The sequence below is a fragment of the Dendrobates tinctorius genome, unplaced genomic scaffold, assembly GCF_039654945.1.
Source record: "Dendrobates tinctorius isolate UK_male_01 unplaced genomic scaffold, ASM3965494v1 ptg000047l, whole genome shotgun sequence".
In the NCBI taxonomy this organism is placed as follows: Eukaryota; Metazoa; Chordata; class Amphibia; order Anura; family Dendrobatidae; genus Dendrobates; species Dendrobates tinctorius.
In genome coordinates this window covers 11,217,803-11,243,574 of record NW_027361715.1, presented here as the reverse complement: position 1 = coordinate 11,243,574, position 25,772 = coordinate 11,217,803, and the positions used below count along the sequence as shown (strand labels likewise).

General features: G+C 42.2%; 6 non-coding genes across 6 annotated transcripts; all 6 read left to right on the top strand.

Annotated features, from left to right (window-relative positions):
- Nucleotides 1-5,221: 5,221 nt before the first annotated feature.
- TRNAS-UGA (transfer RNA serine (anticodon UGA)) lies at nt 5,222-5,302 on the top strand. Its single transcript has one exon. It is a non-coding gene; the product is annotated as a tRNA-Ser (tRNA).
- A 1,617-nt stretch (nt 5,303-6,919) lies between these two features.
- Nucleotides 6,920-7,001, top strand: TRNAS-UGA (transfer RNA serine (anticodon UGA)). The gene has a single exon. It is a non-coding gene; the product is annotated as a tRNA-Ser (tRNA).
- Nucleotides 7,002-14,040: 7,039 nt separating this feature from the next.
- TRNAS-AGA (transfer RNA serine (anticodon AGA)) lies at nt 14,041-14,122 on the top strand. Its single transcript has one exon. It is a non-coding gene; the product is annotated as a tRNA-Ser (tRNA).
- Nucleotides 14,123-16,563: 2,441 nt separating this feature from the next.
- Nucleotides 16,564-16,645, top strand: TRNAS-UGA (transfer RNA serine (anticodon UGA)). The gene has a single exon. It is a non-coding gene; the product is annotated as a tRNA-Ser (tRNA).
- A 3,245-nt stretch (nt 16,646-19,890) lies between these two features.
- Nucleotides 19,891-19,972, top strand: TRNAS-UGA (transfer RNA serine (anticodon UGA)). Its single transcript has one exon. It is a non-coding gene; the product is annotated as a tRNA-Ser (tRNA).
- A 2,421-nt stretch (nt 19,973-22,393) lies between these two features.
- On the top strand, nt 22,394-22,475 carry TRNAS-UGA (transfer RNA serine (anticodon UGA)). The gene has a single exon. It is a non-coding gene; the product is annotated as a tRNA-Ser (tRNA).
- Nucleotides 22,476-25,772: the final 3,297 nt, after the last annotated feature.

Below are 25,772 nucleotides of genomic sequence, written 5' to 3'. Positions count from 1 at the left end.
TGTACTATGAGGGGCCCAGTGCCAGTACCGACGCCCACGAGTGGGCCCCACTTGCTTGGCCAGGGCCCCAGCATTTGCAATCTTTACCTCTCCCTGCTCCTCCGCTGTGTAATCTGGGCCGTCAAATCCATACTGTGCCTGACACCGTCTGAGCCTGCCTCCTGAGACATATATTTTGAATGTGTACGCTATCCATACATGTTATCCAGGGATACGGTACCCTTTCTAACCTTTGTGCAATGACGTGCAATCCATACTGGGCCTAACACCGTCTGAGCCTGCCTCATGCTGTATAGACATATATTTTGAATGTGTACGCTATCCATACATGTTATCCGGGGATACGGTACCCCTTCTAACCTTTGTGCAATGACGTGCAATCCATACTGGGCCTAACACCGTCTGAGCCTGCCTCATGCTGTATAGACATATATTTTGAATGTGTACGCTATCCATACATGTTATCCAGGGATACGGTACCCTTTCTAACCTTTGTGCAATGACGTGCAATCCATACTGGGCCTAACACCGTCTGAGCCTGCCTCATGCTGTATAGACATATATTTTGAATGTGTACGCTATCCATACATGTTATCCGGGGATACGATACCCTTTCTAACCTTTGTGCAATGACGTGCAATCCATACTGGGCCTAACACCGTCTGAGCCTGCCTCATGCTGTATAGACATATATTTTGAATGTGTACGCTATCCATACATGTTATCCGGGGATACGGTACCCTTTCTAACCTTTGTGCAATGACGTGCAATCCATACTGGGCCTAACACCGTCTGAGCCTGCCTCATGCTGTATAGACATATATTTTGAATGTGTACGCTATCCATACATGTTATCCGGGGATACGGTACCCTTTCTAACCTTTGTGCAATGACGTGCAATCCATACTGGGCCTAACACCGTCTGAGCCTGCCTCATGCTGTATAGACATATATTTTGAATGTGTACGCTATCCATACATGTTATCCGGGGATACGGTACCCTTTCTAACCTTTGTGCAATGACGTGCAATCCATACTGGGCCTAACACCGTCTGAGCCTGCCTCATGCTGTATAGACATATATTTTGAATGTGTACGCTATCCATACATGTTATCCGGGGATACGGTACCCCTTCTAACCTTTGTGCAATGACGTGCAATCCATACTGGGCCTAACACCGTCTGAGCCTGCCTCATGCTGTATAGACATATATTTTGAATGTGTACGCTATCCATACATGTTATCCGGGGATACGGTACCCTTTCTAACCTTTGTGCAATGACGTGCAATCCATACTGGGCCTAACACCGTCTGAGCCTGCCTCATGCAGTAAAGACATATATTTTGAATGTGTACGCTATCCATACATGTTATCCGGGGATACGGTGCCCTTTCTAACCTTTGTGCAATGACGTGCAATCCATACTGGGCCTAACACCGTCTGAGCCTGCCTCATGCTGTATAGACATATATTTTGAATGTGTACGCTATCCATACATGTTATCCGGGGATACGGTACCCTTTCTAACCTTTGTGCAATGACGTGCAATCCATACTGGGCCTAACACCGTCTGAGCCTGCCTCATGCTGTATAGACATATATTTTGAATGTGTACGCTATCCATACATGTTATCCGGGGATACGGTACCCTTTCTAATCTTTGTGCAATGACGTGCAATCCATACTGGGCCTAACACCGTCTGAGCCTGCCTCATGCTGTATAGACATATATTTTGAATGTGTACGCTATCCATACATGTTATCCGGGGATACGGTACCCTTTCTAAACTTTGTGCAATGACGTGCAATCCATACTGGGCCTAACACCGTCTGAGCCTGCCTCATGCTGTATAGACATATATTTTGAATGTGTACGCTATCCATACATGTTATCCGGGGATACGGTACCCCTTCTAACCTTTGTGCAATGACGTGCAATCCATACTGGGCCTAACACCGTCTGAGCCTGCCTCATGCTGTATAGACATATATTTTGAATGTGTACGCTATCCATACATGTTATCCGGGGATACGGTACCCTTTCTAACCTTTGTGCAATCACGTGCAATCCATACTGGGCGTGAGAACGGCTGGCGAGCTGTTAAGCAAGCTACAGCACCTGTCCAGACAAGTACAGGGATTCCCTAGCGAGGAGACTTATTTGATTGTTTTCAATGTTGGGACAGCAATTTTTGGGGAGCACTATACTCTGGAGAATGATAGATGGGGCCCACCATACACTGGAACATTCCAAAGGTGGACATCAGACACTGGAGCAGCATTTACAGGGCCCATTATACACTAAAGCATTAGAAATGGGGCCCATTATGTTTGGAGCATTATTTGGGCCCATAAGACAGTGGAGCTTCATCCATGGGGACCAACATATACTGTAGCATTATGTGGAGCTCATCATATACTGTTTCAAACATTATATGGGACCAATGATTTTGTATGGAGAAATAGATGGGCCTCGTCATGAGATGTAAAAAGTGAGGTATTTTTCATTGTACTATACCGCTATTTCCCTGCCGTATCGGAGCATGATGAGTTGTGGTATGTGTTAAAGGGGCGCTCTTTCGCCCAGGGCACATGAAAACCTGCAGCCAGCCCTCCCCCCCCACAAATTTAGCCAAATAACCCCCATTTTTCAGTGCGTAACTTGTATTATGAAGTTAATTAAGGTTGACAAGCTTAAGTAAGAAGAATTGATGCTTTTGGCATTCAAATGGGCACTGTAGGTGTGTTTCCTGTCCTCCTCTCACTGCCGACTTTTATTCCCCATTGACTTACATTGGGTTTCGTGTTTCGGGACGACCCCGACTTTTCCCTATAATCGGACGATCTTGCTCAACCCGACTTTTGGAAAAGTCGGGTTTCACGAAACGAAACGCGACCCTAAAAAACCAAAAGTCGCTCAACTCTATTCTTTACATAATCCATTCTGCAGCGATATTACATTTGCGACATGCCGCTAACTAAAGGAACCAACATGGGTGCCATCAGGTAAGCGGTATTTCTCTCGATCTTGTCCAGTGGCCACAGACCGCTGTTGTGGCTGATGGACTGGGACATGCACTTTGATTTGCACCAACCATACATTTTCTCTCGGATGAAGCCTTTTACCACACAATGAAAAACCCTTATCAACTACTGGATAAACAGCTTTCTAACAGTATAAATTTTGCAAATTTTTTTGGTTATTTTAGTTAATCACTTGATGTTTTTGGAAACTTGAGGCAGATAAACGATGCTCAAAAGCCTGATTATATGAACATCAAGTCTTTCTTACTTGGAAATGATTATGTTCAGGCATCTCAGCATTATCATATTATTTTTAAGGATGTATTTGGAGCCGACCAACTCCAAATCCACATTTTGAAGAGGGAAAAGCATTGAACTGGGCATGGCTCTCACTAATGATTACTTTAAATCAGTTTTTACATTTTACTGAGACCTGGAATTTTCTTTTCATTTTCTGAGATGTCTTCCAGAAGGATAATCACTGAGCTTGAACATGGTGCAATTAGCAAAGGTTTGTGAAGCTCAGAAAAGCTTGCTATTTGTGTAGTCGTGGCTGAGTGGTTAAGGAGATGGATTTGTAAATCCATTGGGGTTTCCCCGCGCAGGTTCAAATCCTGCTGACTACGTCTGTGATTCAGTAACATTTTGACCATTTAACTGGGTTGTTCAATTTGTATATTTGCTAGTCTATTCCCCATGACAGTGGTCTCTGATCACTGGAGCGGGTTTCTAGGACCAGACTGACTTTATCTTTGAATGTTCTTTAGATAATCCGTTCTGCAGCGACATTACATTTGCGACATGCTGCTAACTAAAAGAAGCACCGTGGGTGCCATCATGTCGGAGGCGTTTCTCTGGATCCTGTCCAGTGGTCACAGACCGCTGTCGTGGCTGATGGACTGAGACATGCGCTTTGATTTGCTCCAACCTTAAATTATCTCTCAGATGAAGCCTTTTACCACACAATTTAAAACCCTTATCGACTACTGGATGAACAGCTTTCTAACAGTATAAATTTTGCAATTTTCTTTGGTTATTTTAGTTAATGGCTTGACGTTTTTTGAAATGTGAGGCGGTTAAAAGATGCTTAAAAGCCTGATTATATGAACATCAAGTCTTCTTACTTGGAAATGATTATGTTCAGGCTTCTCAGCATTTTCAAGGATGTTTTTGGAGCCGACCAACTCCAAATCCACATTATGAAGAGGTAAAAGCATTGAACTGAGCAATGGTTCCCATTGATGATGACTTTAATTTATTTTTTACATTTTACTGAGACCTGGAATTTTCATTTCATTTTCTGAGATGTCTTCCATAAGGATAATCACTGAGCTTGAACATGGTGCAATTAGCAAAGGTGTGTGAAGCTCATAACAGCTTAATATCTGAATAATCGTGGCCAAGTGGTTAAGGTGATAGACTATAACAGCGCAGGAACAATTCCTGCTGTCTATGTTTCAGTAACATTTTGACCGTTTACCTGGGTCGTTCAATTTGCATATTTGCTAGTCTATTCCCCATGACAGTGGTCTCTGATCACTGGAGGGGGTTTCTAGGACCAGACTGACTTTATCTTTGAATGTTCTTTAGATAATCCGTTCTGCAGCGACATTACATTTGCGACATGCCGCTAACTAAAGGAACCAACATGGGTGCCATCAGGTAAGCGGTATTTCTCTCGATCTTGTCCGGTGGCCACAGACCGCTGTCGTGGCTGATGGACTGGGACATGCACTTTGATTTGCACCAACCTTACATTTTCTCTTGGATGAAGCCTTTTACCACACAATGAAAAACCCTTATCAACTACTGGATAGACAGCTTTCTAACAGTATAAATTTTGCAAATTTTTTTGGTTATTTTAGTAAATCACTTGACGTTTTTGGAAACTTGAGGTAGATAAACGATGCTCAAAAGCCTGATTATATGAACATCAAGTCTTTCTTACTTGGAACTGATTATGTTCAGGCATCTCAGCATTATCATATTATTTTTAAGGATGTATTTGGAGCCGACCAACTCCAAATCCACATTTTGAAGAGGGAAAAGCATTGAACTGGGCATGGCTCTCATTGACGATGACTTTAAATCAGTTTTTACATTTTACTGAGACCTGGAATTTTCATTTCATTTTCTGAGATGTCTTCCAGTAGGATAATCACTGAGCTTGAACATGGTGCAATTAGCAAAGGTTTGTGTCGTGGCCGAGTGGTTAAGGCGATGGACTTGAAATCCATTTGAGTTTCCCCGCGCAGGTTCAAATCCTGCCGACTACGTCTTTGATTCAGTAATATTTTGACCGTTTAACTGGGTTGTTCAATTTGCATATTTGCTAGACTATTCTCCATGACAGTGGTCTCTGATCACTGGAGCGGGTTTCTAGGACCAGACTGACTTTATCTTTGAATGTTCTTTAGATAATCCATTCTGCAGTGACAATACATTAGCGACATGCTGCTAACTAAAAGAAGCACCATGGGTGCCATCATGTCGGAGGCGTTTCTCTCAATCTTGTCCAGTGGTCACAGACCGCTGTCGTGGCTGATGGACTGAGACATGCGCTTTGATTTGCTCCAACCTTAAATTATCTCTCGGATGAAGTCATTTACCACACAATTTAAAACCCTTATCGACTACTGGATGAACAGCTTTCTAACAGTATAAATTTTGCAATTTTTTTTGGTTATTTTAGTTAATGGCTTGACGTTTTTTGAAATTTGAGGCTGTTAAAAGATGCTCAAAAGCCTGATTATATGAACATCAAGTCTTCTTACTTGGAAATGATTATGTTCAGGCTTCTCAGCATTTTCAAGGATGTATTTGGAGCCGACCAACTCCAAATCCACATTATGAAGAGGGAAAAGCTTTGAACTGGGCATGGCTCCCATTGATGATGACTTTAAATCAGTTTTTACATTTTACTGAGATCTGGAATTTTCGTTTCATTTTCTGAGATGTCTTCCAGAAGGATAATCACTGAGCTTGAACATGGTGGAATTAGCAAAGGTTTGTGAAGCTCAGAAAAGCTTGCTACCTGTGTTGTCGTGGACGAGTGGTTAAGGCGATGGACTTAAATCCATTGGGGTTACCCCGTGCAGGTTCAAATCCTGCAGACGACGTCTATGATTCAGTAACATTTTGACCGTTTAACTGGGTTGTTCAATTTGCATATTTGCTAGTCTATTCCCCATGACAGTGGTCTCTGATCACTGGGGCGGGTTTCTAGGACCAGACTGACTTTATCTTTGAATGTTCTTTAGTTAATCCATTCTGCAGCGACAATACATTTGCGACATGCTGCTAACTAAAAGAAGCACCATGGGTGCCATCATGTCGGAGGCGTTTCTCTCAATCTTGTCCAGTGGTCACAGACCGCTGTCGTGGCTGATGGACTGAGACATGCGCTTTGATTTGCTCCAACCTTAAATTATCTCTCGGATGAAGCCTTTTACCACACAATTTAAAACCCTTATCGACTACTGGATGAACAGCTTTCTAACAGTATAAATTTTGCAAATTTTTTTGGTTATTTTAGTAAATCACTTGACGTTTTTGGAAACTTGAGGTAGATAAACGATGCTCAAAAGCCTGATTATATGAACATCAAGTCTTTCTTACTTGGAACTGATTATGTTCAGGCATCTCAGCATTATCATATTATTTTTAAGGATGTATTTGGAGCCGACCAACTCCAAATCCACATTTTGAAGAGGGAAAAGCATTGAACTGGGCATGGCTCTCATTGACGATGACTTTAAATCAGTTTTTACATTTTACTGAGACCTGGAATTTTCATTTCATTTTCTGAGATGTCTTCCAGTAGGATAATCACTGAGCTTGAACATGATGCAATTAGCAAAGGTTTGTGAAGCTCATAAAAGCTTGCTAACTGTGTAGTTGTGGCCGAGTGGTTACGGCGATGGACTTGAAATCCATTGGTGTTTCCCCGCGCTGGTTCAAATCCTGCTGACTACGTCTATGATTCAGTAACATTTTGACCATTTAACTGGGTTGTTCAATTTGCATATTTGCTAGTCTATTCCCCATGACAGTGGTCTCTGATCACTGGAGCGGGTTTCTAGGACCAGACTGACTTTATCTTTGAATGTTCTTTAGATAATCCATTCTGCAGCGACAATACATTTGCGACATGCTGCTAACTAAAAGAAGCACCATGGGTGCCATTATGTCGGAGGCGTTTCTCTCAATCTTGTCCAGTGGTCACAGACCGCTGTCGTGGCTGATGGACTGAGACATGCGCTTTGATTTGCTCCAACCTTAAATTATCTCTCGGATGAAGCCATTTACCACACAATTTAAAACCCTTATCGACTACTGGATGACCAGCTTTCAAATAGTATAAATTTTGCAATTTTTTTTGGTTATTTTAGTTAATGGCTTGACGTTTTTTGAAAGTTGAGGCGGTTAAAAGATGCTCAAAAGCCTGATTATATGAACATCAAGTCTTCTTACTTGGAAATGATTATGTTCAGGCTTCTCAGCATTTTCAAGGATGTTTTTGGAGCCGACCAACTCCAAATCCACATTATGAAGAGGTAAAAGCATTGAACTGCGCATCGTTCCCATTGATGATGACTTTAATTTAGTTTTTACATTTTACTGAGACCTGGAATTTTCATTTCATTTTCTGAGATGTCTTTCATAAGGATAATCACTGAGCTTGAACATGGTGCAATTAGCAAAGGTGTGTGAAGCTCAAAACAGCTTAATATCCGAGTAATCGTGGCCAAGGTGATGGACTATAACAGCGCAGGAACAATTCCTACTGTCTATGTTTCAGTAACATTTTTACCGTTTACCTGGGTCGTTCAATTTGCATATTTGCTAGTCTATTCCCCATGACAGTGGACTCTGATCACTGGAGGGGGTTTCTAGGACCAGACTGACTTTATCTTTGAATGTTCTTTAGATAATGCGTTCTGCAGCGACATTATATTTGCGACATGCCGCTAACTAAAGGAACCAACATGGGTGCCATCAGGTAAGCGGTATTTCTCTCGATCTTGTCCAGTGGCCACAGACCGCTGTCGTGGCTGATGGACTGGGACATGCACTTTGATTTGCACCAACCATACATTTTCTCTCGGATGAAGCCTTTTACCACACAATGAAAAACCCTTATCAACTACTGGATAAACAGCTTTCTAACAGTATAAATTTTGCAAGTTTTTTTGGTTATTTTAGTTAATCACTTGACGTTTTTGAAAACTTGAGGCAGATAAACGATGCTCAAGAGCCTGATTATATGAACATCAAGTCTTTCTTAGGCTACTTTCACACATCAGGTTTTCGGCGTCAGGCGCGATCCGGCGTCGTGCCGGAACGCCGGATCCGGCAAATGTTTAGTAAAACCGGATGTGACGGATCCGGTTTTCTGCCGGATCCGTCTTTTTCTTGACAGACAAAACCGGATCCGTCTCATCCGGTTCATCCGTTTTTCTATCCGTTTTTCGACGGATTACGCCGGATCCGGTTTTTAAAATTGACCCTTGTGGCCTTCCGAACAGGATTGGCTACTGGAAAACTATATATAGCATGTTCCTACAGCCCTTCTTTGACAGGTTGTAGAGGAGAAAGTGCAGGTTGGAGAGAAGAGCAAGTTACTGGCGAAGATGGATGTTGTCATTGGAAATATTTTGAAGAATTTGGCGGATTTTACAGCGGAGGCAAATCGTTTGAGGGTGATTGTTCTGGAGAAGGAGAGAGCGAGACAGCAGCGCATCAGGCATCGTAGACGACGTTTGTGGATCCACCCCATCACAGCCAAGAGAATGACGCGTGGGGTCTATTCTACACTATGCATGGACCTTCGACGAAACCCGGATAAATTTTTTGGATATGTTAGGATGAAAATGGAGAATTTTGATTACTTGGTGGAGCGCATTGCACACCTCATAAGAAAAGCGGACACCTATTGCCGCTTCTCTGTTTCACCCGCAGAGCGTCTGATGGTGACTTTAAGGTAAGCCACATTTATTGGATATGATCGCATCAGAGCACACTTTCACTGCAATCTTGTTGGTGGTAATTTGTATCTCCAAGTGTTATAGGTCAGTTTTGGTATGTAATGCTGTGATTTAAAACTAATTTATTGTTTTTTAATTCCCCACAGATTTCTTGCAACTGGAGAATCCCTTTCGTCACTGCATTTCCAGTACAGACTCGGGATTTCCACCATATCTGGAATTGTGAAGTACACATGCCGTGCACTGTGGGACTCCTTAGCTGAAGAGTTTTTACCAGAGCCCACAACAGAGAGGTGGATTGAAATTGCTGACAAGTTTCAACAGATATGTCAGTTTCCAAACTGCTTGGGCGCTGTGGACGGGAAACATATCCGCATTGTAAAGCCAGCTGGATCGGGATCGGAATATTTCAATTACAAGAAATATTTTTCAATTGTCCTCATGGCCATCGCTGACGCGGAATACAAATTTATTGCGGTTGACATTGGGGCCTATGGCCGCTCCAATGACTCTCAAGTTTTCAAACTGTCTGCCATGGGGCGTAAACTGTATGGAAACACCTTCCAGTTCCCACCACCTAGACCGCTGCCGCAAACATCTGGTCCACCTCTGCCATTTGTCTGTGTAGGGGATGAAGCCTTCCAGCTGTCAGAACACCTTTTGAAACCGTACTCTAGCAGAGGATTGACAAGACCAAAACGCATTTTTAATTACCGCCTCACAAGAGCAAGAAGAATGGTTGAATGTACCTTTGGTATTCTGACAGCCAAATGGCGGGTCCTATTGACTGCGATCAACCTCAAGACAGAAACTGTGGACGAGGTGATCAAAGCGTGCGTGGTACTCCACAATTTTGTTATCTGCAAGGAACCCATTTCCATTGAGGACACCTCTGAAGAAACCACCTTGCAAGATTACCATGACATTACCACTAGAAGTTCTGTGACGGTTTCAGTAATGAGGGACAATTTTGCACTATACTTTATGTCACCTCAAGGCAGAGTACACTGGCAGGATGACAGAGTGTGAAAGATTTGTGCCCTAACCAAACTTGTGTACCTTCTGTACCAACAGTATATACCTTTGCCAACCAAAGTTGGCTATCTTGTCATGGTCTCTATTTTTAGCTTTAGGCCACAGGTGTGTACCTGGTTGTGTTTTATGCAAAGTATTTCACCTTTTAACAAAAGTTGTGTACATTGTTAGGAAATCACCAACAATAAACACAACTTTTTAGGTGAAATACTTTGCTTCAAACACAACCAGGAACACAACTGTGGCAAAAAGCTAAAATTTACCCACAGTTATATACCTAGTTTTGAATACCATTTCACCTTTTAAATACCCTGTATTTAACCTTTTTCGCCGCAGAAAGAAATGACAGACAACCAGTGTAAAATAATTTAACTTTTATTGAAAAATGTTTTTTTTAGTAAACTTTTTTAAAATTTTAATAAACTTGTTTAATAAAACTTTGAAACTATAAAACTGAAACCATAAAACTGGTCATTTTTATTTAAATACACACATTATAATTCTGTGTAGTGTGTGGTGGAAATACTGCTGTAGGGGCTGCGGGACACTTCGACACTGGGAGTGTGGAGAGAGGACTGGGATCGTGGTGGGGAAGGAACAGTTAGAGGTGAAGGTGTGGAAAAAACTACAGAATGGGTGGACATGTGGGAAGCAGAAGAGGTGGTGGGTGGTGGAGTGGAGGGTTGGGCAGGGACTGTAGGAGCAGATGATGTTGATGGCAAGTTGTATGGGGAAGGAGTTTGGTACGGGGCAGGTTGCTAGAAGTGAGGAGATGTCTGGTACGGGGCAGGTTGCTGGAAGTGGGGAGATGTCTGGTACGGGGCAGGTTGCTGGAAGTGGGGAGATGTCTGGTACGGGGCAGGTTGCTGGAAGTGGGGAGATGTCTGGTACTGGGGAGGTTGCTGGTACTGGGGAGTTTGCAGGTACTGTGGAGGTTGCTGGTACTGGTGAGGTGGCTGGTGCTGGGGAGGTTGCTGGTGCTGGGGAGGTGGATGGTGCTGGGGAGGTGGATGGTGCTGGGGAGGTGGATGGTATGTAATAGGAGGGGGAGGATGGAAAGTGGTTGGAGGTGGATGGTATGTAATAGGAGGGGGAGGATGGAAAGTGGCTGGAGGGGGTGTAGATGTAATAGGAGGGGGAGGATGGAAAGTGGCTGGAGGGGGTGTAGATGTAATAGGAGGGGGAGGATGGAAAGTGGCTGGAGGGGGTGCAGGTGGAGGAACTACTGTGGTGGGAGGAGGAGGAGGTTGGGAGGTAACTTGCTGGAGAGCAGCGTGGCATGAATGCATTACATGCATCTGCTGGGCAGGAGAGAGCGTTTCCATGCGCTCCACAACAGACCTGAAAAAGGTGTGGTTTGGCGAAGATCTTGCTTCTGAATGCATGGTTTGCAGAAGTGTCTTCACCTCCAGAATGCTGGAGTTGATCTGCTGAAAGCCTGCGGAGATTTGCTCTGACAAGACTTTTAGACAGTTCTGGAAAGATGCATTCAGATGCAAGAACTCTGGCGCATAAGTCTTTTCCTGACCCCTCTGCCGCTGCCGCCCAGTACCCGCAGGTGTACTAGAGGTGGCAGGGGCAGAAGGGTGGGGTAAAGGGAAAGCGATCTCCTCACCAGCAGCTTCATGTAATGTAGGCGGCCACAATGCTCCTGTGCTGGTGGATGGGACAGATGGGTCGAATGTGTTGGAAGGCTGGGAAGGTGCAGATGTACCGGGGCGGTCGAAGTGTCCCTCGGTGCCGGTCTCCTCAGGGATCGCCTCAGAAGGGTCCAATCGTGCCGGCTCCCGAGTGCTGCTCACCGTGCTGTGGAATAAAGAGAAAAAAAAAACAATTAAAATACTGACTTGGTATGGCCCTGGCTGAAAAAAAAATTTACATCTAACATTTTTTTTTACATGTGGTGTGTAATATTTACCTTCTGGTGACCATTGTTTCCCGGAGGAACGACAGGGCTTCTGCGTACTTGTACTTGCTCCTGCGTCCTCCAGATCCACTCGGGGCCCGCATCTCTTTATTGAACTCCTTCTTGAAACGATCTCTCACAGACCGCCACCGATTCACAATTCTGTTCCCTGAAACGAGAAAGGAGTGGTTAGTATACAACATCAGTGTTTCCCAAACTCCAGTCCTCAGTGTCCCTAGCGGTCATTTTTTCAGGATTTCCATAGTAAATAGAAATCCTGAACACATGATCCGTGGGGACCACGAGGACTGGAGTTCGGGAAACACTGGTTTACATCAAGCAACCGGTACTGTATATACTTACGCTCTTTAATCTGGGCCCGAGCTTCGAGGTCCTCCCAGCGGCCCACAAGGAGCGAACAGATTTCCTCCCAGAGTCGTCGGGTAACGATCAGGTCAGCGTGGCGGCGGTCAGCCATATTCCAGAGCGGCTCCCTTTCTCTGACGAGATCGATGAGGCGGTCCACATCAATCCCTCCATCCTCACCGTCAGAGTCGGGAGCACGCTGTGAAGGCTGTTAAAGAAAAAGACAAAAATAACATAATTAGCCTCCACAAAAGAAATGAAATAAAAAGTGCAAAAAAACAAAGCAAAAATATTTATACTTACACGCTGGTGACCGCCGCGTTGCTGTCGCCGACGACCCTGGGAGGCACTGCGAGGACCTCTTGGCCAAGCACCAGATTGGGAAGACTAGAGAAGAAAACAAAAAATGTTATGTCTTTGGATGTAGGCATTTGTTTGCTGTGTGTGGTCTGCAGAACATTGTTTTCTATGTGTTGTGTGTAGTGTGATGTTGTGTTTCTGCGTTTGATGCAAAAAACTTACCAATTGTGAGCCCACTCCAGGTGTCTGTCCACCCCTTCCTTCTTCTTCTGGGAGCTCCTCTTCATCTTGTGATTCCTGTTTTGAAATAAAAGGCCATGAATAGACATATATTACAGAGAAGATGGATTTTGGAAATAAAAACTTACCGTCAAACGCTGACGATGCGAGGGAGGGCTCCCAGAAGATGATGTGCTGTCTTCCTGGTGGCCACACTTCATGCCTGTGGGTGGTGTTCCAGCTGCTGCCATTGCTGCTGCTGCTGCTGCTGCATCTATTGGGCGGCTGTTGAATAAAGAGAAACAAAGGGCCAATGAATATCTTGATATTCAATAGCCCTAGTTTGGAGGAATGGGTGATTTGATAATTACCGTCTCTCATCTGCTGCTGGACTCCCCTCCCGTTGTTCAGCATGCTGCTCCAATTGGGGTGGTGCTGATGGTGCTGCTGCAGATGTCTCCTGCCTTCTCCTGCGCCTGGTTGCTGTCTTGGGTGGCATGTTGGGTGTGGCTGTGGGTCCCACTGTCTTGCTTTTATATATGTCTTGTGGGCAGAGCTACTGAGCATGCTCAGACCAAAAAACCGGATCCGGCCGCCGAATCCGGCTTTCGCCGGATCCGGCGCATTGCGGCGCTCATAGGCTTTCATTGTATGAAAAAGCCGGACGCGCCGGATCCGGCGTGTCCGGCTTTTTTGCCGGAGACAAAAAACGTTTTTTCCAGACGCCGGATCGCGACACATTGCGACACATTGCCGGATCCGGCGAAAACCGGATGAAACGCTTGGCCATCCGGCGCGATCCGGCGCAAATGCAAGTCAATGGGGGGGAAACCGGATCCGGCGTTGCATTTCGCCGGATCCAGTTTCTGTCAAAAGCGCCGGATCGCGCCTGACGGCGAAAACCTGATGTGTGAAAGAGGCCTTACTTGGAACTGATTATGTTCAGGCATCTCAGCATTATCATATTATTTTTAAGGATGTATTTGGAGCCGACCAACTCCAAATCCACATTTTGCAGAGGGAAAAGCATTGAACTGGGCATGGCTCTCATTGATGATGACTTTAAATCAGTTTTTACATTTTACTGAGACCTGGAATTTTCTTTTCATTTTCTGAGATGTCTTCCAGAAGGATAATCACTGAGCTTGAGCATGGTGCAATTAGCAAAGGTTTGTGAAGCTCATAAAAGCTTGCTAACTGTGTAGTCGTGGCCGAGTGGTTAAGGTGATGGACTAGAAATCCATTGGGGTTTCCCCGCGCAGGTTCAAATCCTGCCGACTACGTCTATGTTTCAGTAACATTTTGACCGTTTAACTGGGTTGTTCAATTTGCATATTTGCTAGTCTATTCCCCATGACAGTGGTCTCTGATCACTGGAGTGGGTTTCTAGGACCAGACTGACTTTATCTTTGAATGTTCTTTAGATAATCCGTTCTGCAGCGACAATACATTTGCGACATGCTGCTAACTAAAAGAAGCACCATGGGTGCCATCATGTCGGAGGCGTTTCTCTGGATCTTGTCTAGTGGTCACAGACCGCTGTCGTGGCTGATGGACTGAGACATGCGCTTTGATTTGCTCCAACCTTAAATTATCTCTCAGATGAAGCCTTTTACCACACAATTTAAAACCCTTATCGACTACTGGATGAACAGCTTTCTAACAGTATAAATTTTGCAATTTTTTTTGGTTATTTTAGTTAATGGCTTGACGTTTTTTGAAATTTGAGGCGGTTAAAAGATGCTCAAAAGCCTGATTATATGAACATGAAGTCTTCTTACCTGGAAATGATTATGTTCAGGCTTCTCAGCATTTTCAAGGCTGTTTTTGGAGCCGACCAACTCCAAATCCACATTATGAAGAGGTAAAAGCATTGAACTGCGCATGGTTCCCATTGATGATGACTTTAATTTAGTTTTTACATTTTACTGAGACCTGGAATTTTCATTTCATTTTCTGAGATGTCTTTCATAAGGATAATCACTGAGCTTGAACATAGTGCAATTAGCAAAGGTGTGTGAAGCTCAAAACAGCTTAATATCCGAGTAATCGTGGCCAAGTGGTTAAGGTGATGGACTCGAACAGCGCAGGATCAATTCCTGCTGACTATGTTTATGTTTCAGTAACATTTTGACCGTTTACCTGGGTCGTTCAATTTGCATATTTGCTAGTCTATTTCCCATGACAGTGGTCTCTGATCACTGGAGGGGGTTTCTAGGACCAGACTGACTTTATCTTTGAATGTTCTTTAGATAATCCGTTCTGCAGCGACATTACATTTGCGACATGCCGCTAACTAAAGGAACCAACATGGGTGCCATCAGGTAAGCGGTATTTCTCTCGATCTTGTCCAGTGGCCACAGACCGCTGTCGTGGCTGATGGACTGGGACATGCACTTTGATTTGCACCAACCTTACATTTTCTCTTGGATGAAGCCTTTTACCACACAATGAAAAACCCTTATCAACTACTGGATAAACAGCTTTCTAACAGTATAAATTTTGCAATTTTTTTTGGTTATTTTAGTAAATCACTTGACGTTTTGGAAACTTGAGGCAGATAAACGATGCTCAAATGCCTGATTATATGAACATCAAGTCTTTCTTACTTGGAATTGATTATGTTCAGCCATCTCAGCATTATCATATTATTTTTATGGATGTATTTGGAGCCGACCAACTCCAAATCCACATTATGAAGAGAGAAAAGCTTTGAACTGGGCATGGCTCCCATTGATGATGACTTTAAATCAGTTTTTACATTTTACTGAGACCTGGAATTTTCATTTCATTTTCTGAGATGTCTTTCATAAAGATAATCACTGAGCTTGAACATGGTGCAATTAGCAAAGGTGTGTGAAGCTCAAAACAGCTTAACATCCGAGTAATCTTGGCCAAGTAGTTAAGGTCATGGACTAGAACAGCGCAGGGTCAATTCCTGCTGACTATGTTTATGTTTCAGTAACATTTTGACCATTTACCTGGGTCGTTCAATTTGCATATTTGCTAGTCTATTCCCCATGACAGTGGACTTTGATCACTGGAGGGGGTTTCTAGGACCAGACTGACTTTATCTTTGAATGTTCTTTAGATAATCCGTTCTGCAGCGACATTACATTTGCGACATGCAGCTAACTAAAGGAACCAACATGGGTGCCATCAGGTAAGCGGTATTTCTCTCGATCTTGTCCAGTGGCCACAGACGGCTGTCGTGGCTGATGGACTGGGACATGCACTTTGATTTGCACCAACCATACATTTTCTCTCGGATGAAGCCTTTTACCACACAATGAAAAACCCTTATCAACTACTGGATAAACAGCTTTCTAACAGTATAAATTTTGCACATTTTTTTGGTTATTTTAGTTAATCACTTGACGTTTTTGGAAACTTGAGGCAGATAAACGATGCTCAAAAGCCTGATTATATGAACATCAAGTCTTTCTTACTTGGAACTGATTATGTTCAGGCATCTCAGCATTATCATATTATTTTTAAGGATGTATTTGGAGCCGACCAACTCCAAATCCACATTTTGAAGAGGGAAAAGCATTGAACTGGGCAAGGTTCTCATTGATGATGACTTTAAATCAGTTTTTACATTTTACTGAGACCTGGAATTTTCTTTTCATTTTCTGAGATGTCTTCCAGAAGGATAATCACTGAGCTTGAACATGGTGCAATTAGCAAAGGTTTGTGAAGCTCAGAAAAGCTTGCTATCTGTGTAGTCGTGGCCGAGTGGTTAAGGCGATGGATTTGAAATCCATTGGGGTTTCCTCGAGCAGCGTCAAATCCTGCCGACTACGTCTATGATTCAGTAACATTTTGCCCGTTTAACTGGGTTGTTCAATTTGCATATTTGCTAGTCTATTCCCCATGACAGTGGTCTCTGATCACTGGAGCGGGTTTCTAGGACCAGACTGACTTTATCTTTGAATGTTCTTTAGATAATCCATACTGCAGCGACATTACATTTGCGACATGCTGCTAACTAAAAGAAGCACCATGGGTGCCATCATGTCGGAGGCGTTTCTCTGGATTTTGTCTAGTGGTCACAGACCGCTGTCGTGGCTGATGGACTGAGACATGCGCTTTGATTTGCTCCAACCTTAAATTATCTCTCAGATGAAGCCTTTTACCACACAATTTAAAACCCTTATCGACTACTGGATGAACAGCTTTCTAACAGTATAAATTTTGCAATTTTTTTGGGTTATTTTAGTTAATGGCTTGATGTTTTTTGAAATTTGAGGCGGTTAAAAGATGCTCAAAAGCCTGATTATATGAACATCAAGTCTTCTTACTTGGGAATGATTATGTTCAGGCTTCTCAGCATTTTCAAGGATGTTTTTGGAGCCGACCAACTCCAAATCCACATTATGAAGAGGTAAAAGCATTGAACTGCGCATGGTTCCCATTGATGATGACTTTAATTTAGTTTTTACATTTTACGGAGACCTGGAATTTTCATTTCATTTTCTGAGATGTCTTTCATAAGGATAATCACTGAGCTTGAACATGGTGCAATTAGCAAAGGTGTGTGAAGCTCAAAACAGCTTAATAACCGAGTAATCGTGGCCAAGTGGTTAAGGTGATTGACTCCAACAGCGCAGGATCAATTCCTGTTGACTATGTTTATGTTCCAGTAACATTTTGACCGTTTACCTGGGTCGTTCAATTCGCATATTTGCTAGTCTATTCCCCATGACAGTGGTCTCTGATCTCTAGAGCGGGTTTCTAGGACCAGACTGACTTTATCTTTGAATGTTCTTTAGATAATCCGTTCTGCAGCGACATTACATTTGCGACATGCCGCTAACTAAAGGAACCAACATGGGTGCCATCAGGTAAGCGGTATTTCTCTCGATCTTGTCCAGTGGCCACAGACCGCTGTCGTGGCTGATGGACTGGGACATGCACTTTGAATTGCACCAACCTTACATTTTCTCTCGGATGAAGCCTTTTACCACACAATGAAAAACCCTTATCAACTACTGGATAAACAGCTTTCTAACAGTATAAATTTTGCAATTTTTTTTGGTTGTTTTAGTAAATCACTTGACGTTTTGGAAACTTGAGGCAGATAAACGATGATCAAATGCCTGATTATATGAACATCAAGTCTTTCTTACTTGGAACTGATTATGTTCAGCCATCTCAGCATTATCATATTATTTTTATGGATGTATTTGGAGCCGACCAACTCCAAATCCACATTATAAAGAGGGAAAAGCTTTGAACTGGGCATGGTTCCCATTGATGATGACTTTAATTTAGTTTTTACATTTTACTGAGACCTGGAATTTTCATTTCATTTTCTGAGATGTCTTTCATAAGGATAATCACTGAGCTTGAACATGGTGCAATTAGCAAAGGTGTGTGAAGCTCAAAACAGCTTAATATCCGAGTAATCGTGGCCAAGTGGTTAAGGTGATGGACTCGAACAGCGCAGGATCAATTCCTGCTAACTATGTTTCAGTAACATTTTGACCGTTTACCTGGGTCGTTCAATTTGCATATTTGCTAGTCTATTCCTTATGACAGTGGTCTCTGATCACTGGAGCGGGTTTCAAGGACCAGACTGACTTTATCTTTGAATGTTCTTTAGATAATCCGTTCTGCAGCGACATTACATTTGCGACATGCCGCTAACTAAAGGAACCAACATGGGTGCCATCAGGTAAGCGGTAATTCTCTCGATCTTGTACAGTGGCCACAGACCGCTGTCGTGGCTGATGGACTGGGACATGCCCTTTGATTTGCTCCAACCTTAAATTATCTCTCAGATGAAGCCTTTTACCACACAATTTAAAACCCTTATCGACTACTGGATGAACAGCTTTCTAACAGTATAAATTTTGCAAATTTTTTTGGTTATTTTAGTTAACGGCTTGACGTTTTTTGAAATTTGAGGCAGTTAAAAGATGCTCAAAAGCCTGATTATATGAACATCAAGTCTTCTTACTTGGAAATGATTATGTTCAGGCTTCTCAGAATTTTCAAGGATGTTTTTGGAGCCGACCAACTCCAAATCCACATTATGAAGAGGTAAAAGCATTGAACTGCGCATGGTTCCCATTGATGATGACTTTAATTTAGTTTTTACACGTTACTGAGACCTGGAATTTTCATTTCATTTTCTGAGATGTCTTTCATAAGGATAATCACTGAGCTTGAACATGGTGCAATTAGCAAAGGTGTGTGAAGCTCAAAACAGCTTAATATGCGAGTAATCGTGGCCAAGTGGTTAAGGTGATGGACTCGAACAGCGCAGGATCAATTCCTGCTGTTTATGTTTCAGTAACATTTTGACCGTTTACCTGGGTCGTTCAATTTGCATATTTGCTAGACTATTCCCCATGACAGTGGTCTCTGATCACTGGAGCGGGTTTCTAGGACCAGACTGACTTTATCTTTGAATGTTCTTTAGATAATCCGTTCTGCAGCGACATTACATTTGCGACATGCCGCTAACTAAAGGAACCAACATGGGTGCCATCAGGTAAGCGGCATTTCTCTCGATCTTGTCCAGTGGTCACAGACCGCTGTCGTGGCTGATGGACTGGGACATGCCCTTTGATTTGCTCCAACCTTAAATTATCTCTTGGATGAAGCCTTTTACCACACAATTTAAAACCCTTATCGACTACTGGATGAACAGCTTTCTAACAGTATAAATTTTGCAAATTTTTTTAGTTGTTTTAGTTAACGGCTTGACGTTTTTTGAAATTTGAGGCGGTTAAAAGATGCTCAAAAGCCTGATTATATGAACATCAAGTCTTCTTACTTGGAAATGATTATGTTCAGGCTTCTCAGCATTTTCAAGGATGTTTTTGGAGCCGACCAACTCCAAATCCACATTTTGAAGAGGGAAAAGCATTGAACTGGGCATGGCTCTCATTGATGATGACTTTAAATCAGTTTTTACATTTTACTGAGACCTGGAATTTTCTTTTCATTTTCTGAGATGTCTTCCAGAAGGATAATCACTGAGCTTGAACATGGTGCAATTAGCAAAGGTTTGTGAAGCTCAGAAAAGGTTCATATCTGTGTAGTCGTGGTCGAGTGGTTAAAGCGATGGATTTGAAATCCATTGGGGTTTCCCCGCGCAGGTTCAAATCCTGCCGACTACGTCTATGATTCAGTAACATTTTGACTGTTTAACTGGGTTGTTCAATTTGCATATTTGCTAGTGTATTCCCCATGATAGTGGTCTCTGATCACTGGAGCGGGTTTCTAGGACCAGACTGACTTTATCTTTGAATGTTCTTTAGATAATCCGTTCTGCAGCGACATTACATTTGCGACATGCTGCTAACTAAAAGAAGCACCATGGGTGCCATCATGTCGGAGGCGTTTCTCTGGATCTTGTCCAGTGGTCACAGACCGCTGTCGTGGCTGATGGACTGAGACATGCGCTTTGATTTGCTCCAACCTTAAATTATCTCTCGGATGAAGCCTTTTACCACACAATTTAAAACCCTTATCGACTACTGGATGAACAGCTTTCTAACAGTATAAATTTTGCAATTTTTTTTGGTTATTTTAGTTAATGGCTTGACGTTTTTTGAAATTTGAGGCGGTTAAAAGATGCTCAAAAGCCTGATTATATGAACATCAAGTCTTCTTACTTGGAAATGATTATGTTCAGGCTTCTCAGCATTTTCAAGGATGTTTTTGGAGCCGACCAACTCTAAATCCACATTATGAAGAGGTAAAAGCATTGAACTGTGCATGGTTCCCATTGATGATGACTTTAATTTAGTTTTTACATTTTACTGAGACCTGGAATTTTCATTTCATTTTCTGAGATGTCTTTCATAAGGATAATGACTGAGCTTGAACATGGTGCAATTAGCAAAGGTGTGTGAAGCTCAAAACAGCTTAATATCCGAGTAATCGTGGCCAAGGTGATGGACTATAACAGCGCAGGAACAATTCCTGCTGTCTATGTTTCAGTAACATTTTGACCGTTTAACTGGGTCGTTCAATTTGCATATTTGCTAGTCTATTCCCCATGACAGTGGACTCTGATCACTGGAGGGGGTTTCTAGGACCAGACTGACTTTATCTTTGAATGTTCTTTAGATAATCCGTTCTGCAGCGACATTACATTTGTGACATGCCGCTAACTAAAGGAACCAACATGGGTGCCATCAGGTAAGCGGTATTTCTCTCGATCTTGTCCAGTGGCCACAGACCGCTGTCGTGGCTGATGGACTGGGACATGCACTTTGATTTGCACCAACCATACATTTTCTCTCGGATGAAGCCTTTTACCACACAATGAAAAACCCTTATCAACTACTGGATAAACAGCTTTCTAACAGTATAAATTTAGCAAATTTTTTTGGTTATTTTAGTTAATCACTTGACATTTTTGGAAACTTGAGGCAGATAAACGATGCTCAAAAGCCTGATTATATGAACATCAAGTCTTTCTTACTTGGAACTGATTATGTTCAGGCATCACAGCATTATCATATTATTTTTAAGGATGTATTTGGAGCTGACCAACTCCAAATCCACATTTTGAAGAGGGAAAAGCATTGAACTGGGCATGGCTCTCATTGATGATGACTTTAAATCAGTTTTTACATTTTACTGAGACCTGGAATTTTCATTTCATTTTCTGAGATGTCTTCCATGAATATAATCACTGAGCTTGAACATGGTGCAATTAGCAAAGGTGTGTGAAGCTCATAACAGCTTAATATCTGAGTAATCGTCGCCAAGTGGTTAAGGTGATGGACTATAACAGCGCAGGAACAGTTCCTGCTGTCTATGTTTCAGTAACATTTTGACCGTTTACCTGGGTCGTTCAATTTGCATATTTGCTAGTCTATTCCCCATGACAGTGGTCTCTGATCACTGGATCGGGTTTCTAGGACCAGACTGACTTTATCTTTGAATGTTCTTTAGATAATCCGTTCTGCAGCGACATTACATTTGCGACATGCCGCTAACTAAAGGAACCAACATGGGTGCCATCAGGTAAGCGGTATTTCTCTCGATCTTGTCCGGTGGCCACAGAACGCTGTCGTGGCTGATGGACTGGGACATGCACTTTGATTTGCACCAACCTTACATTTTATCTTGGATGAAGCCTTTTACCACACAATGAAAAACCCTTATCAACTACTGGATAAACAGCTTTCTAACAGTATAAATTTTGCAAATTTTTTTGGTTATTTTAGTAAATCACTTGACGTTTTGGAAACTTGAGGTAAATAAACGATGCTCAAAAGCCTGATTATATGAACATCAAGTCTTTCTTACTTGGAACTGATTATGTTCAGGCATCTCAGCATTATCATATTATTTTTAAGGATGTATTTGGAGCCGATCAACTCCAAAACCACATTTTGAAGAGGGAAAAGCATTGAACTGGGCATTGCTCTCATTGATGATGACTTTAAATCAGTTTTTACATTTTACTGAGACCTGGAATTTTCATTTCATTTTCTGAGATGTCTTCCAGTAGGATAATCACTGAGCTTGAACATGGTGCAATTAGCAAAGGTTTGTGAAGCTCATAAAAGCTTGCTATCTGTGTAGTTGTCGCCGAGTGGTTAAGGCGATGGACTTGAAATCCATTGGGGTTTCCCCGCGCAGGTTCAAATCCTGCCGACTACGTCTATGATTCAGTAGCATTTTGACCGTTTAACTGGGTTGTTCAATTTGCATATTTGCTAGTCTATTCCCCATGACAGTGGTCTCTGATCACTGGAGCTGGTTTCTAGGACCAGACTGACTTTATCTTTGAATGTTCTTTAGATAATCCGTTCTGCAGCGACATTACATTTGCGACATGCTGCTAACTAAAAGAGGCACCGTGGGTGCCATCATGTCGGAGGTATTTCTCTCGATCTTGTCCAGTGGTCACAGACCGCTGTCGTGGCTGATGGACTGAGACATGCCCTTTGATTTGCTCCAACCTTAAATTATCTCTCGGATGAAGCCTTTTACCACAAAATTTAAAACCCTTATCGACTACTGGATGAACAGCTTTCTAACAGTATAAATTTTGCAATTTTTTTTGGTTATTTTATTTAACGGCTTGACGTTTTTTGAAATTTAAGGCGAATAAAAGATGCTCAAAAGCCTGATTATGTGAACATCAAGTCTTCTTACTTGGAAATGATTATGTTCAGGCTTCTCAGCATTTTCAAGGATGATTTTGAAGCCGACCAACTCCAAATCCACATTATGAATAAGTAAAAGCATTGAGCTGCGCATGGTTCCCATTGATGATGACTTTAATTTTGTTTTTACATTTTATTGAGACCTGGAATTTTCATTTCATTTTCTGAGATGTCTTTCATAAGGATAATCACTGAGCTTGAACATGGTGCAATTAGCAAAGGTGTGTGAAGCTCAAAACAGCTTAATATCCGCGTAATCGTGGCCAAGTGGTTAAGATGATGGACTAGAACAGCGCAGGATCAATTCATGCTGACTATGTTTATGTTTCAGTAACATTTTGACCATTTACCTGGGTCGTTCAATTTGCATATTTACTAGTCTATTCCCCATGACAGTGGTCTCTGATCACTGGAGGGGGTTTCAAGGACCAGACTGACTTTATCTTTGAATGTTCTTTAGATAATCCGTTCTGCAGCGACATTATATTTGCGACATGCCGCTAACTAAAGGAACCAACATGGGTGCCATCAGGTAAGCTGTATTTCTCTCGATCTTGTCCGGTGGCCACAGACCGCTGTCGTGGCTGATGGACTGGGACATGCACTTTGATTTGCACCAACCTTAAATTATCTCTCCGATGAAGCCTTTTACCACACAATTTAAAACCCTTATCGACTACAAGATGAACAGCTTTCTAACAGTATAAATTTTGCGATTTTTTTTGGTTATTTTAGTTAATGGCTTGACGTTTTTTGAAATTTGAGGCGGTTAAAAGATGCTCAAAAGCCTGATTATATGAACATCAAGTCTTCTTACTTGGAAATGATTATGTTCAGGCTTCTCAGCATTTTCAAGGATGTTTTTGGAGCCGACCAACTCCAAATCCACATTATGAAGAGGTAAAAGCATTGAACTGCGCATGGTTCCCATTGATGATGACTTTAATTTAGTTTTTACATTTTACTGAGACCTGGAATTTTCATTTCATTTTCTGAGATGTCTTTCATAAGGATAATCACTGAGCTTGAACATGGTGCAATTAGCAATGGTGTGTGAAGCTAAAAACAGCTTAATATCCGAGTAATCGTGGCTAAGGTGATGGACTATAACAGCGCAGGAACAATTCCTGCTGTCTATGTTTCAGTAACATTTTGACCGTTTAACTGGGTCGTTCAATTTGCATATTTGCTAGTCTATTCCCCATGACAGTGGTCTCTGATCACTGGATCGGGTTTCTAGGACCAGACTGACTTTATCTTTGAATGTTCTTTAGATAATCCGTTCTGCAGCGACATTACATTTGCGACATGCCGCTAACTAAAGGAACCAACATGGGTGCCATCAGGTAAGCGGTATTTCTCCCAATCTTGTCCGGTGGCCACAGAACGCTGTCGTGGCTGATGGACTGGGACATGCACTTTGATTTGCACCAACCTTACATTTTCTCTTGGATGAAGCCTTTTACCACACAATGAAAAACCCTTATCAACTACTGGATAAACAGCTTTCTAACAGTATAAATTTTGCAAATTTTTTTGGTTATTTTAGTAAATCACTTGACGTTTTTGGAAACTTGAGGTAAATAAACGATGCTCAAAAGCCTGATTATATGAACATCAAGTCTTTCTTACTTGGAACTGATTATGTCCAGGCATCTCAGCATTATCATATTATTTTTAAGGATGTATTTGGAGCCGACCAATTCCAAAACCACATTTTGAAGAGGGAAAAGCATTGAACTGGGCATGGCTCTCATTGATGATGACTTTAAATCAGTTTTTACATTTTACTGAGACCTGGAATTTTCATTTCATTTTCTGAGATGTCTTCCAGTAGGATAATCACTGAGCTTGAACATGGTGCAATTAGCAAAGCTTTGTGAAGCTCATAAAAGCTTGCTATCTGTGTAGTCGTGGCCGAGTGGTTAAGGTGATGGTTCAAATCCTGCCGACTACGTCTATGATTCAGTAACATTTTGACCGTTTAACTGGGTTGTTCAATTTGCATATTTGCTAGTCTATTCCCCATGACAGTGGTCTCTGATCACTTGAGCGGGTTTCTAGGACCAGACTGACTTTATCTTTGAATGTTCTTTAGATAATCCGTTCTGCAGCGACATTACATTTGCGACATGCCGCTAACTAAAGGAACCAACATGGGTGCCATCAAGTAAGCTGTATTTCTCTCGATCTTGTCCGGTGGCCACAGACCGCTGTCGTGGCTGATGGACTGGGACATGCACTTTGATTTGCACCAACCTTACATTTTCTCTTGGATGAAGTCTTTTACCACACAATGAAAAACCCTTATCAACTACTGGATAAGCAGCTTTCTAACAGTATAAATTTTGCAAATTTTTTTGGTTATTTTAGTAAATCACTTGACGTTTTTGGAAACTTGAGGTAAATAAACGATGCTCAAAAGCCTGATTATATGAACATCAAGTCTTTCTTACTTGGAACTGATTATGTTCAGGCATCTCAGCATTATCATATTATTTTTAAGGATGTATTTGGAGCCGACCAATTACAAAACCACATTTTGAAGAGGGAAAAGCATTGAACTGGGCATGGCTCTCATTGATGATGACTTTAAATCAGTTTTTACATTTTACTGAGACCTGGAATTTTCATTTCATTTTCTAAGATGTCTTCCAGTAGGATAATCACTGAGCTTGAACATGGTGCAATTAGCAAAGGTTTGTGAAGCTCATAAAAGCTTGCTATCTGTGTAGTCGTGGCCGAGTGGTTAAGGTGATGGTTCAAATCCTGCCGACTACGTCTATGA